Source organism: Zingiber officinale, chromosome 8A, assembly GCF_018446385.1.
Source record: "Zingiber officinale cultivar Zhangliang chromosome 8A, Zo_v1.1, whole genome shotgun sequence".
Taxonomy (NCBI): Eukaryota; Viridiplantae; Streptophyta; class Magnoliopsida; order Zingiberales; family Zingiberaceae; genus Zingiber; species Zingiber officinale.
In genome coordinates this window covers 24,577,932-24,592,302 of record NC_056000.1, presented here as the reverse complement: position 1 = coordinate 24,592,302, position 14,371 = coordinate 24,577,932, and positions in this window count along the sequence as shown.

Genomic DNA, 14,371 nt, shown 5'->3' with positions numbered 1-14,371 from the left:
TAAAAGATTGATTTTAATTTTGGTAAAAACTTTCTTTTTAACCATGTTCATGATTTAAAAGTTTAAAAATTAATAATTCTCTTTTATTAGTTTCTACAAAAGATTAAGAAAAGATTTGATATCTTTCCTTATTTGTAGATTGAAAGGAGATTTTAATTTTTAGAGATAACTTTCTGGAAATTATCCACATGTTTAAAGAAAGATTTAATTTATAAAATTTTCTTTTAACCAATAATGAAGGGATAAAAATTATTGGAGAAATTTTTATAAAATTTCCGGAAGCAAATAAGGAAGTTTTAATTTGTGTTTAAAATTTTTATTTGCTTGGAGTTTTGGTTTGGTCGGCCATTATAATAATGAGAAGAAAAATTATTTTTAATTAAATAAATTTTTCCTTTTCATGGAAAAAGAATTAAGGAAGTTTTTATTAAAATTCCTTATTTGCCAAGACCAAGGATTATAAAAGAGGAGGTGGAGGAGCCTTCATGGGTGAACAACCTCTATTCTTTTCCTCCCTCTCTTCCTTGGTTTTGGTGGCCAGCCCTATTTCTCTCCTCTCCTCTTGTTGGCCGAAACCTATCTTCATGGTGGAGCTCTTGTTTGTGGCCGGATCAAGGAAGGAGAAGAAGAAGAGAAAGCAAGCCTCGTCTCTAGCATCCCTTGGAGCATTGGTGGTGGCCGAAATTCTTCATCCTTGAAGAAATTTATTGTGGCCGAAATCTAGAAGAAAGAAGGAAGGTGGAAAGGTGGTTCTCATCTCGGAAGATCGTTGCCCACACAACGTCCGAGGTTAGAAGAGGAATACGGTAGAAGATCAAGAGGTCTTTGTCTTCAAAAGAAAGGTATAACTAGTAATGTTTTTCCGCATCATGCTAGTTTTATTTCTTTGTAAAAATACCAAATACAAGAGGCATGCGATTCTAGTATTTCGAATTTGTTTTCGATGTTGTATTCTTTTGTTTTTTTTTTCTTTTCCTTGTGATTTGATTGTTCTTTTCGGTTGACCTAAAGTTATTTAAGGAAATTAAATATTAGCTTTCCTTAAAAGGCTTTGTCTAGTCGGTGGTGGTTGCTCCCATATCCAAGAAGGTCATGTGCCTCGCCACGTCAATACTGGAAGCCAATTTTGGAAATTAATATTTAATATAATTAATAACCTAGGTGATTTGGATCGAAAGTATTAAGTTCCGCAGGAGATCCAAGTCTAAACCTAAAAGAACAAATAAATTAAACTTTGGATCAAACGTGTTAAGTTCCGCAGGCGATCCAAGTTTAATTTAAAAGAACACATGGTAGCTAGGAAAAGGTTCAGACCTTTGTACAAAATTTTTGTACAGTGGAACCATTAGGCTTTCCGAGTAGCAACCAACATATTCCAGTGAAGAGCGACCTTGCTCTGATACCACTTGTTAGGGTCGAAATGTAGCTAGAGGGGGGTGAATAGCTCGTCACGCTCTCGTGCTTGTCGTTGCTTGCTTCTTGTGATGATGTGCAGCGGAAAATACAATAAACAAAAACTACAATGCTAACACAAAGGATTTACTTGGTATCCACCTCAAGATGAGTTGACTAATCCAAGGATCCACACACACAAGCACTCTCTACTAATGAAAATCCTCCTTTACGGTAACTACCGAAGGCGGAGAAGCCTTATACAAGCTCTCAATATAAGAAGAAAGAAAGGGAATCAAATACAAGTAAAACTTACAAGGTTTACAACAGGAAACCCTAACCCTAGCTTCTCCTTCTTACTTGGATCGCCTCTTGATGCTTGGGAATGCAATTGTACTTCACTCCAAGACCCTTCAAGAACTGGCGTGTGTCACTGAGCTCGGTGGAGAAGATCGTTGTAGAGTCATGCGTGGAGAAGAATGGAAGTCGTGCCAAAGAAGAACGCATGCCAACATCTAAATCTGCCCAACGGTCGGATCTCAATCGATTGGATTGCTCCCAATCGATTGGGGATGCTTTAGATCGATTGGTTGATCAATCTAGAGCGCCTCTGTGCTCTCTGAAAATTGTCTGGATCGATTGCCCGATCGATCTAGGGCTTATCGCGCAAATTCCAGCCTCTCAATCGATCAGTCGATTGATTGAAGGCTCCCAATCAATCAGCCGATCAATTGGGAGGCCTTCTGTGTGATCGGCGATTCTCCCCAATCGATCCACCGATCAATTGGGGAGGCTTTTTATCGCGGGACACACCCAATCGATCGATTGGACATGAGCCAATCGATCGGTTGATCGATTCATCCCACATTTACTTGCCCAAACAGGTCCAAAGTCCCCTAAAACCAACATCCGGTCAACCATGACCTGTTGGTATATCATGCCTAGCATCTGGTCATCCTTGACCCACTAGGACTTCCTCACCAAATGTCCGGCCACTCCCTTTAACCCACTTAGACTTTTCTCCTCGTGCCAAGTGTCCGGTCAACTTTCACCCACTTGGACTTACCGATACTAGGTGTTCGATCAGCCTTGACCCACCTGGATTTTTTCGTGCCTAGTTTCACTCACCAGGACTTTAACTTCTGCCTAGCTTCACTCACTAGGACTTCCCATCTGCCTGGCTTCACTCACCAGGACTTTTCTTCTGCCTAGCTTCACTCACTAGGACTTTTATCTAGTTTCACTTACTAGGGTTTTTCGTCTGCCTGGCTTCACTCACCGGGACTTTCACCTAGCTTCACTCACTAGGGTTTACATACTGCCTAGCTTCACTCACTAGGTCTTTCACCTGGCTTCACTCACCAGGATTTTCCCTTTCTTAACCGCTAGTTAGGACTTTCCCAGTCAAGTATTCGGTCAACCTTGACCTACTTGACTCTTCATCACATCAACCTGGTCAACCTTGACCAGAGGGAAATCGTTCCAACAATCTCCCCAAATAAACAATTGTACCTGCAATCTTCATGTAGCATTAGTCTCCATGTATTGTCAATGTATTGTCAAACATCGAAACCCAAACATCAAGACTCAAACTTGAGTCATCTCAAGCTTAGTCAACTAGGTCAACCTTGACCTAGGGAATATTGCACCAACATTAATAACAGGGGATCTGATTTCCAAGAAATTAAGATGATGCTGGTAGTAATAAAAAGGCACTATGAGGATGGGAAGCCACTCGGGAAAAAAATGAAAAAGGAGATAACAAACAACTAAGTGTTGTCGACATTCGAGCCGAGCGGTGTCACCTTTGAAATCTTCCGATTGTGGGGAAAAGAGTTCCTTTAGGATTTCTAAATAAGGGCAATAATCATTTAAGTTGAGCGGTGGTCTAGACAGCAAAGTGACCAGTCAGAAATGAGAGCTAATAAAAATACTAAGTGTCCAGTCAGTCGGACTTGTAGTCTCCTTCTACTAGACTTGGGGAAGACTTGTGATACAGTGATAAAGATGAGCCTCCAAAAAGTGGGTCAAAGTAGGGCTAGGACCAACTGACGTGGAGGTCAAAGTCAAGCGGTCAAAGTCACATGGTCGGATGGACTTAGAATCATTGACCAGGCTATGACAATCGAGCGGACCTCGCATTACTAGTCGGACGTGAAGTGCTGACATGTCCAGAGTGATCACCTTCACAACTTGCAAGTGAGGTTTGAAGCTAATTTACCCGACCCACCATCCTATCCGATCAGACCTAAGGGTCGATCATATATATTGTGCCTCCTCGAAAAATGAAGGGTCGAGTGAAAATTGAGTTGTTGACTGCATTGTGTAAGGCTGAGCTGGTAATCTCCTGGCCGAGTGGCCTATAACAGAACCTATACATCTATCATATCGTACCCTTTTGGAAGTTTATGCAGAAAAGGACAGAGAATACCCCGCCAGCAAATCATCCTATAGAAGCTTTCAGCCTCTTAAATTATAGAGATTTGCTCGCTCATTTAAGGAAAGATGTCAGGAGTACTTTATTACTTTGGAAAATGTGCTAACATTTTAAGATGCATGTATAACGCGACAGTGACACTATAAAAGAGGTCCCCATTTGCAGGCGAAGGTATGTGATGCTTCATATTTACACACGCTCTTAGCTATAGTTTTCGTCTACTATTCTCTTCTCTTAACCGGATCACTAACTTGAGTGTCGGAGGGTCAATGCCGAGGACCCCTTCCCTAGCCCAGCACTAACGCTCCTTGTGTTGTAGGACAACACAAAGTCTTCATCCAATCAACAGTAGAGCTATGTCATCAGCTCACGACCTTCACCTATTTTGGATAGGATCATTAGGGTTTATGGTTATAGCAGCTATGTAATAACTTCTATAATAGTTTTAAGGCGATTTTGATGAAGTTTAAATTTTTTAACCAAGTTGGTAAATAGTATTTTGATATAATAGTGTTTAGAGACCTAAATTCTAAAATTTAAATTCACTATAAAAATGCTCTAGCAACTATTAGATAGTTTCTACATATTACAGTAGTTACCAGATAACTTCTACACATTGTAAATTCTAAATCTTAAACTTACCCTAAATACGCTATAACAGCTACTGGGTAACCTCTTCATGTTGTAACAACTATCGGATAACTTTTACGTAATATAAATTTTAAAATCCTAAACTTTAAATTCATCTTAAATATTGTAGTAATTACCAGATAACTTCTATATGTTATAGTAGTTATCGATACATTAATGGATATTTTAAAAAGATGTCATTTCATGATATGTAACATTTATGCCCTGTTTATATGTGAGAGCAAAATCAAAATTAGAGAAGTTTTCCACAGTGGATAACCTTTTACCGTTACTTAATTAAACTTTTGGGAGGAAAAGAAAACATAATCTATCGGTGGTTCATTTTGAATAAAAAATGATCACTGCCAAATCGGGCGGAAAACAAAGGATGGAAAACCAAATGATGCATGTACCTATTGGAGTAATCTAGGTGTCCTAGGGTTTGATGTTTGGGCAAAGGTTTAAGTTAGCTTTATTATTGTATTTGATATGCATTGTGAGTGTTTAGGATATAGGTACAACAAGGAAAGTCCAAGTATGATCTTGACAAAGAAGAAAAGCCCAAGAGGAGTCTTGGTGGTGTAACTCTAAGTATGTGGTCTTGGCAAAGTAAGTCCAAATGTGATTTGACAATGGTTGAAGTCCCAAAGGTGAGGAGTCTCTTGGCAAAGGAAGACCCGACAATTAGGACAACACCGAAGGAAGCTCTAAAAGGCAAGACATGAAAGATGGGGAGACATTCAAGGGATGTGAGGCTGATGGAGGATGTTAGAAGGCTAGGTCTAGATTGGTCGGATAATGACGAGTGTTGAGTGAATATACTCGGAGGTCAAAACCCTAGGGCTAGGGTTTTACCAGTAAATTGGCAACTGGACCAGTCGTTTGGGCTAGGGTACAAAATATTTTTTATGTTCGACGGTTGCAAAAATAGTAAACGATACTGTAGCAATCACTGTAGTAGTTACTGTAGTAATTACTATAGCAATCGACTGGTACTTCCATCAGTTGATTGGTATCGAGCCATTGACATGTAATGGTAGAATTCCATAGAGAACCAGTCAACTGATGATTTTACCAGTTGACTGGTGACGAGAAACACAGCTAGGTGTTTCCTCCCGAGCTCTATTTAAGAGAGCTTGGGATGCTTGGCTAAGGTTGATGAAATTAGTAGTGGTTAACCCTAATTAGAGTCTCCAAGTGCTCAAGTGATCTAGTGTGGTCTTATGCGAGTTGTGGTGAGGTTTCTTCACCCATAAGGAGCTATACGAACTAGCCGAAAGTTCTCTGAGGAATCATCCATCGACGGATTGAGATCGTCCACCTTACGGACAGTTGTAGAGTAGGAGTAAGTGATCTCCAAACCACGTTATATAAACGTGTTAGGGGTTTGATTGTCTTGGTTTTTGCTTCTAGATTTAGCTTTATATTTGTTAGTTTTGTTTTGTATTTTCGTTGGCACTAACAAGCGTAGGAAGCGATGATTTGGGTGACGAGTTATTCACCCCCTCTAGCAGCGCCAAGGTCCCAACAATACCCTCTCTTCCTCACAAAATTACAGACTTTATGCGACTATTCATTTCTCTTCCCCCAACTTGTTTTCTCCATTCGAAGAGGTAGCGTCTGTGCATCATGCGTCTGTGGCAACGTCTTCGATCTTTCCTCACGAGAGTTTCTGTTGTTCCTCGACAACTTGTAACAACATCTTGTCTTTCCTCGGCAACGTCTTCTGTCTTCCCTCGGCAACATTTGACCGTGTCCTCTTTTATTCGGCGGAGTTCTGGAATATAACAATCTGGTCACATGCTTCTCCCTTTTTTAATTTTTGTTTGATTTCTTACCACATTAATCATTCTTCATCAATCCGGACAACGAATGTCACTTTTTAGTTTTTTTTTTTGTATGCTACATTCATCATTCTTCATCATGTTAAGTAACAAATGATTTTTGAGTTATTTTGAAGCAAACATGCATATATTTTTAGTTTACCAAAAGTGCAAAAAGTAAATATTCCTTTATAACACATAAGATAAGGTTCCTTTAAAAGAATCTTATTCACCTTTGAATGTAATCTTCATATAAGGTGTCACAATTCTGTCAAGGAAGTTTTTTTTAAAATTTTTATAAGGTGTCTTTAATTTTTATTTTATAATAATTTAGCACTTTAAACTTTTGTACATTAATCTATATTATTATTATTATTATTATTATTATTATTATTATTATTATTATTATTATTATTATTACTCTTTGTACCAATTTAATGAGATGGAGTGAGATAATGGTGAAGAAGATGATCAAAATATTAATGATTATTATTGATCCGGTGGTAAAAGCCCGGGACCCCCTAACGAGGGGTCAACGCCACGCGGAGGTCAAAAGGTCAGGTGGTCCGTCGAAGAAGGGTGAGCCGACCGGACTCATGAGAAAAGGGCAAGCCGATCGGTCTGTCAGTAAATATCTGATAGTAAAAGGCGCCTTGACAGGGATCGGGGTTCCGACGTTCAATGAAACAATAGCTAAGAGCCGAGCGGAAGGCCTAAGAGAAGGTGACATACTGCTAACAGTCCTTACGTAGCACCCGCCCGGAAGTCTCCCCAGCATATCAATGCAAATGACAGGCGGGACGTGATGGGCGTGCCGCCCGGCCGGCGCAGGGGATGAGGGCCATCCGGACGACGCTTTTCGTCCAGCCGGCCGGACGGACGTCCCGGCCGGTGGTGGGTAAAGAAGGACAGGAACATCTTCTAACAGCCGTCAAGTCCTATGGCTAGGCCATACTCCAAGTCTGGCAACGAGGTGTTCTGTTGTCCCATCGAAGACATGGTTGGACTGTAGCGATATGGCGTCAGGTAAGCTCTCTGACAAACACATACCGGGGTATGGGCTGCGGACACGTACGCGCCTCGGTGGGCGTGTAGAGGCTCTTTCACCGCTCTATATAAAGAGCCGCAGATTTCGCCGGAGGTACGCGCTCTACAAGCTTTGGAACTGCATTTTCCACCACTTACCTGACTTGAGCGTCGGAGGGTCGCCGCCGGGAACCCCTTCCCGGCCCGACTTCTGTGCAGGTTCGCCGGAGCTTCGTACGCCTAGCCGGAGGCCCACGTCATCGACTAGGAGAGCGCCACGTGCCCAGCGTCCGTTGAGTCAGCATTCGGACAGGATCAATTTAGCGCCGTCTGTGGGAACGCTCCTGCATCCGATCGGAAGCAATGGACGAGGCTGGACGACAACACATGGTGACACTTTCGAACGAGGAACTCGACGCTCTGATCGAGATAAGGACCGCCAAACTCGTGGAGCAAAAACAGAAAGTCACAGCCGAGCGGCTGGAGCAGCAAGCAACATCAACGTCTGGTGGTCGAGCGGAAGCACCACCGGCCACTGTTGCATTTCATCGAGCCCTATTCCGCACCCCTGAAGCCGTACCAGCTCATAGAGATAGGGGATCTTCTTCGGATGAGATGCCTAGACGAGATGACAGAAAGGGGAAAGCCCCCCGAGCGGACGCATCACCCGAGAGGATTAATCGCCAATTTTCAGAGGCTATTCTGAGAGATCCTCTGCCGAAGCACTATGTGCCTCCGACGATCGGCGAGTATAATGGGACAACTGACCCAGATGATCATCTGGGTAAGTTCGATAACACAGCTACTCTCCATCAATACACAGATGGAGTAAAGTGCCGAGTTTTTCTTACTACTCTCTCGGGATCGGCTCAACGGTGGTTTCGGAGGCTGCCGGACGGATCCATCACAAGCTTCAAGGACTTCCGAACGGCCTTCCTCCACCATTTTGCGAGCAGTCGGCGCTACCAGAAAACGAGCGTGAGCCTGTTCGCCATCAAGCAAGAAGCCCGTGAATCGCTCCGAGCTTACATCCAGCGGTTCAACAAAGTGGCGATGGACATTCCAACGGCCACTTCGGAAACCATGATGAATGCCTTCACACAAGGCCTAGTGGATGGGGATTTTTTCTGATCACTCATCCGAAAGCCGCCCCGAGATTACGATCACATGCTACACCGGGCTAACGAATACATCAACGTGGAAGAAGCGCAAGCGGCCAGGAAAAAGGAAACTCCAGCCGAGCGGGCTCCTCCGGCCGAGCGGAAACAGCACGCCGCTCATCAGCCGCCTAGAGGACCAAGGGCCGAAGCAATCAGATCCCCCCACGCCAGGTCCCATGTGCAAGAGGTAGCTGCCGCCCGGCCCAAGCCAAAGAAGAGATGGACCCCGATGTTCTGCTCCTTCCACCAAACGGATACGCACAACACAAGGGATTGTCGAAGTCTTCCCTTCGTGGCTCATCCTGTGCCCCGGAATGCCGGACGACGGTCTCCCTCAGTCGACAGGCAACAAAGAACTCATGAAGCTGATCGGACGCGAGCTGATAGGCCACGGCAACAGACTCCCGATCGGCATCATTCTCCAAGGCAGGAGAATCGCCAAGCGTCCAGAGAACGGTCTCGACCGTCCGCTCGGGAAGAGGAAAATAGAAGCAATACTTCCCGAGGCGAGATCAACGTTATTGCTGGCGGGCCGACCGGAGGAGACTCCAACCGAGCTAGAAAGGCGAGCGTCCGGCAGCTCCAGATTCATGCGGTCGGCTGTAGCCAAGAACGAGCGGAAGGACCCGAAATTAGTTTCGGGCCCGGGGACTTGGAAGGAGTTGAAGTACCCCACGACGATGCTCTGCTCATCAAAGCGGTAATAGCCAATTATACTATTCACCGCGTATTTATTGACACAGGGAGCTCAGTCAACATCATATTCAAGAAGGCGTTCGATCAGCTGCAAATTGATCGAGCCGAGCTGTTACCCATGACAACTCCGCTCTACGGGTTTACGGGTAACGAAGTTCAGCCGGTCGGACAGATCCGGCTGGCTACCTCGCTGGGAGAAGAGCCGCTCAGGAGGACAAGGACAACAAACTTCATGGTGGTCGACTCTCCCTCGTCCTACAACGTCATTTTGGGACGACCGGTGCTCAGCGAATTCCGAGCGGTCGTCTCAACCTTCCATCAGAAGATCAAGTTCCCCGTAGAGGACAAAGTGGGAGAAGTACGGGGAGATCAGCTAGCAGCTCGGCGATGCTACATCGAGATGGTCCGAGCAAAAGCCAATTCCGCTCGGAAGGCACCCCGGATCGAGGTAAACGCCATCACAGAAAAGCCTCCCTCTTTAGTTTATGAAGAAAAAGAGGAAGTGCGGATACACCCGACCCGATCAGAAGCTACGACCTTCATCGCGTCCGATCTGGAGGCGAATCAAAAAGAGGAGGTGATCCAATGTCTCCGAAGGAATCATGATGTCTTCGTCTGGTCGACGCATGAGCTGCCTGGAATTTCGCCGAGCATAGCGCAGCATGAGCTACATGTCCGACCAAACGCACGGCCCGTAAAGTAAAGAAAAAGAGACTTCAGCGCCGAGCAGAATTCCATCATCCGAGCGGAGGTGGAAAAACTTCTGGAGGCCGGCCATATACGCGAGGTGTAGTTCCCGAGCTGGTTGGCTAACGTAGTATTAGTCTCCAAGCCAGGCAACAAGTGGAGAGTGTGCATAGATTTTGGGGATCTCAACAAAGCTTGCCTGAAAGATTTTTATCCTCTGCCCCGGATAGATCAGATGGTGGACTCTACGGCCGGCTGTGAATTAATCTGTATGCTCGACGCCTACCAGGGATATCACCAAGTGCCACTCGCCCGTGAAGATCAAGAAAAAGTCAGCTTCGTGACGGCCGACGACACTTATTGCTATAATGTGATGCCGTTCGGATTGAAGAATGCGGGGGTCACCTATCAGCGCTTGATGAATAAAGTATTCAGAGAGCAGATCGGGCGGAATCTAGAAGTTTATGTGGACGACATTCTCATTAAGTCCGTCCGAGCGGTCGATCTCTTCAAGGACATGGAAGAAACCTTCCGAACGCTACGCAAATATGGAGTCAAGCTAAATCCCCAGAAGTGCCTGTTCGGAGCAAAAGGAGGGCGTTTCTTGGGGTACATAGTGACCGAGCGGGGCATCGAAGCAAATCCCAGCAAGGTGAAAGCCCTACAAGATATGCCGCCGCCTAGAAATACAAGGGAGGTGCAGCGTTTGACCGGTCGGATAATCGCTCTATCCAGATTCATCTCTAAAACCGCCGACCGGAGCCTTCCTTTTTTCAGGATCTTACGAAAGGCTACAAAATTTTACTGGGACGAAGAATGCGACCGGGCGTTCGAAGATTTAAAGGCATATCTGAATTCTCTCCCGGTATTAGCCAAGCCGACTATTGGGGAGCCACTTTGTATTTATCTATCCTCGACCGAGCAGGCAATCGGCTCAGCACTGGTGAGGGCGAGCGGAGAGGAGCCTGTGTATTTCCTTAGTCACATTTTAAAAGATGCTGAATCTCGCTACACTGGGCTCGAAAAGCTAGCTTTCGCTCTGGTCCTCGCCGCTCGGCGCCTTTGTCCATACTTCCTGGCGCATACGATCATTGTCAAAACCAATAGCCCGCTCGGACGTGTTCTACTAAATCCAGAGGCATCCGGACGACTCATCAAATGGACGACGGAGTTAAGTGAATTCGATATCCAATACCAGCCCCGCTCGGCGATCAAAGCGCAGTCCTTGGAGGATTTTGTGACTGAAGTTCAGAATTCAGAGCCGGAAGCTATGTGGAGAATATATGTGGATGGGTCATCCACTCGGCTCGGAAGCGAGATTGGAATATTGTTGCTCTCCCCTCAAGAAGAAAAGATGCACTTATCCGTCCGGCTGGATTATAAAGCTACCAACAATGAAGCAGAGTATGAGGCCCTCATAGCTGGCTTGCAGGTCGCCCGGCATGTGGGAGCCGGTCGGGTAACACTTCACTCAGATTCGCAGTTGGCCGCTCAGCAGCTTTCTGGTACCTTCGAAATCAATAATGCTCGGCTCAAGCTCTACGCTGAAGCCTTCGAGAAGCTCAAAGCCGATTTTAGAGAAGTTGTTGTCCAGAAGATACCCAGAGCAAAAAATCAAGCAGCTGATGAGTTAGCCAAACTCGCGAGCTCAATAACGCCGGTCGTCATTCAGCAGCCAATTGAAAAAGTACTGTTGGTTGCGCACGTCGACCGGATGGAAGGCCTCACATTTCCAAGCGACTGGCGGACACCCATCATAGAGTTCCTCCGTTCGGGCGCCACACCATCCAATGAGTATGAAGCCCAGCTGCTAAGGAGGAGAGTCGGTCGGTTCACGCTCATCGGCGATCAGCTTTACAAAAAGGCTTTCTCACGCCTGTTGTTGAAATGCGTGAGCTCGGAGGACTCGGCTTACATCCTCCAGGAAGTACATCAAGGATCGTACGGAGGACATCCGGGCGGACGATCGTTGGCCAAGAAGATCCTCTTGGCCGGGTACTTTTGGCCAACCTTACAAGCAGACGCCGCTCGGACAGTATCTACGTGCCTTTCGTGCCAGAAGTATCACAACTTCTCCCACCGACCGGCAGAGGAAATGAAGGCATCAACCGTTTCATGTCCGTTCGATCAATGGGGAAAGGATATTGTCGGTCCATTTCCGATGGCGACCGGGCAGCGAAAATTTTTGCTAGTGGCGGTTGATTATTTTTCCAAGTGGGTGGAGGCCGAGCCGCTAGCCAAGATCACCGAACAGATGGTTAAAAAATTTATCTGGCAACACATCATCTGTCGGTTCGGCATCCCTCGCCGATTGGTTTCCGACAATGGGCGGCAATTCACAGGGAAGATGCTAGAGGATTAGTGCAAAAGCTACGGCATCGAGCAACACTTCACGTCCGTGGCTTATCCCCAGAGCAACGGTCAAGCCGAAGTAGCCAATCGGGAAATTCTTCGCATTCTGCGCGCCCGGCTCGACCATTTGGGAGGAAGTTGGCCGAATGAAGTGCCGGGCGTCTTATGGGTCATCCGAATGACGCCGAAGGAAGGGACGGGCGTCACGCCGTTCCATTTGGTGTATGGCGGCGAGGCGGTCATTCCGGTCGAAGTCGGCGTCGAGTCCGCTCGGATCCAACATTACGATGAGGACAATGCCGAGCGGAGGAACATGGAGCTGGATCTGGTCGAAGAAGAAAGAGCCAAGGCGTCCGTCCGGCTGATGGCGTACCGGCAACGGATGAAGCAAAATTACAACCGCCGTGTAATCCCCAGATCATTCCAAGTCGGCGATCTTGTCTGGAAGAAAGTCAAGCCGGTCGGCGACGTCGGCAAACTGGAGGCACCGTGGGCGGGCCCCTTCAAGGTTATTGAAAAGCTCCGCTCTGGCGCATATTATTTGGAGGATGAAGGCTGGATCGACCGTGGAGTGCAAATCATCTCCACCTTATCGAAATGGATGAAAGGTGCACGAATGTAACTCATTTTGTGTATATGCTAGTCGCCGTGTCCTTGTAATGCAGAAGCAAAATTAATTCAAGGATGGCCAAGGGTTCGCCGATCGGCAGTATCGAAGTTAGCAAGGCCGTCGAGCCCGACGTTAAATATCGAGAGACGAGCCCTATAAACGTCCGAGCGGAAGACCGCCGAGCTCCGACGTTAAATATAGAGAGACGAGCGCGTCTATAAACATCCGAGCGGAAGACCGCCGAGCTCCGACGCGTTAAATATCGAGACAAGCCGCTTATAAACATCCGAAGGAAGACCGCCGAGCTCGACGTTAAATATCGAGACGAGCCGGCGTTTATAAACGCCCGAGCGGAAGACCGCCGAGCTCCGGACGTTAAATATCGAGACGAGCCGCGTTTATAAACATCCGAAGCGGAAGACCGCCGAGCTCGACGTTAAATATCGAGAGACGAGCCGGCATCTATAAACGCCCGAGCGGAAGACCGCCGAGCTCGGACGTTAAATATCGAGAGACGAGTCGGCGCCAATAAACGTCCGAGCGGAAGATCGCCGAGCTCCGACGTTAAATATCGAGAGACGAGCCGGCGTCTATAAACGCCCGAGAAGACCGTCGAGCTCCGCGTTAAATATCGAGAGACGAGCCGTTTATAAACGTCCGAGCGGAAGACCGCCGAGCTCGACGTTAAATATCGAGACGAACCGGGTCTATAAACGTCCGAGCGGAAGACCGCCGAGCCCGACGTTAAATATCGAGAGACGAGCCGCGTTTATAAACGCCCGAGCGGAAGACCGCCAGCTCCGGCGTTAAATATCGAGAGAGCCGGCGTCTATAAACGCCCGAGCGGAAGACCGCCGAGCCCGACGTTAAATATTGAGAGAGCCGGCGCCTATAAACGTCCGAAGCGGAAGACCGCCGAGCTCCGACGTTAAATATCGAGACGAGCCGGCGTTTATAAACGCCCGAAGGAAGACCGCCGAGCTCGACGCGTTAAATATCGAGACGAGCGGCGCTTATAAACGCCCGAAAGGAAGACCGCCGAGCTCGACGTTAAATATCGGAGACGAGTCGGCGTCTATAAACGTCCAAGCGGAAGACCGCCGAGCCCGACGCAATATCGAGACGAGCGCGTTTATAAACGCCCGAGGAAGACCGCCGAGCTCGACGTTAAATATCGAGACGAGCCGCGTTTATAAACGCCCGAGCGGAAGACCGCTGAGCTCCGAGCAAATATCGAGAGCGAGCCGCGTCTATAAACGCCCGAGAGGAAGACCGCCGAGCTCGACGTTAAATATCGAGACGAGCCGGCGTTATAAACGCTCCGGCGGAAGACCGCCGAGCCCGACGCAATATCGAGACGAGCCGCGTCTATAAACGCCCGAGCGGAAGACCGCCGAGCTCCGACGCTTAAATATCGAGAGACGAGCCGGCGTTTATAAACGCCCGAGCGGAAGACCGCCGAGCTCGACGTTAAATATCGAGAGACGAGCCGCGTCTATAAACGTCCGAGCGGAAGACCGTCGAGCCCGACGTTAAATATCGAGACGAGCCGGCGTCT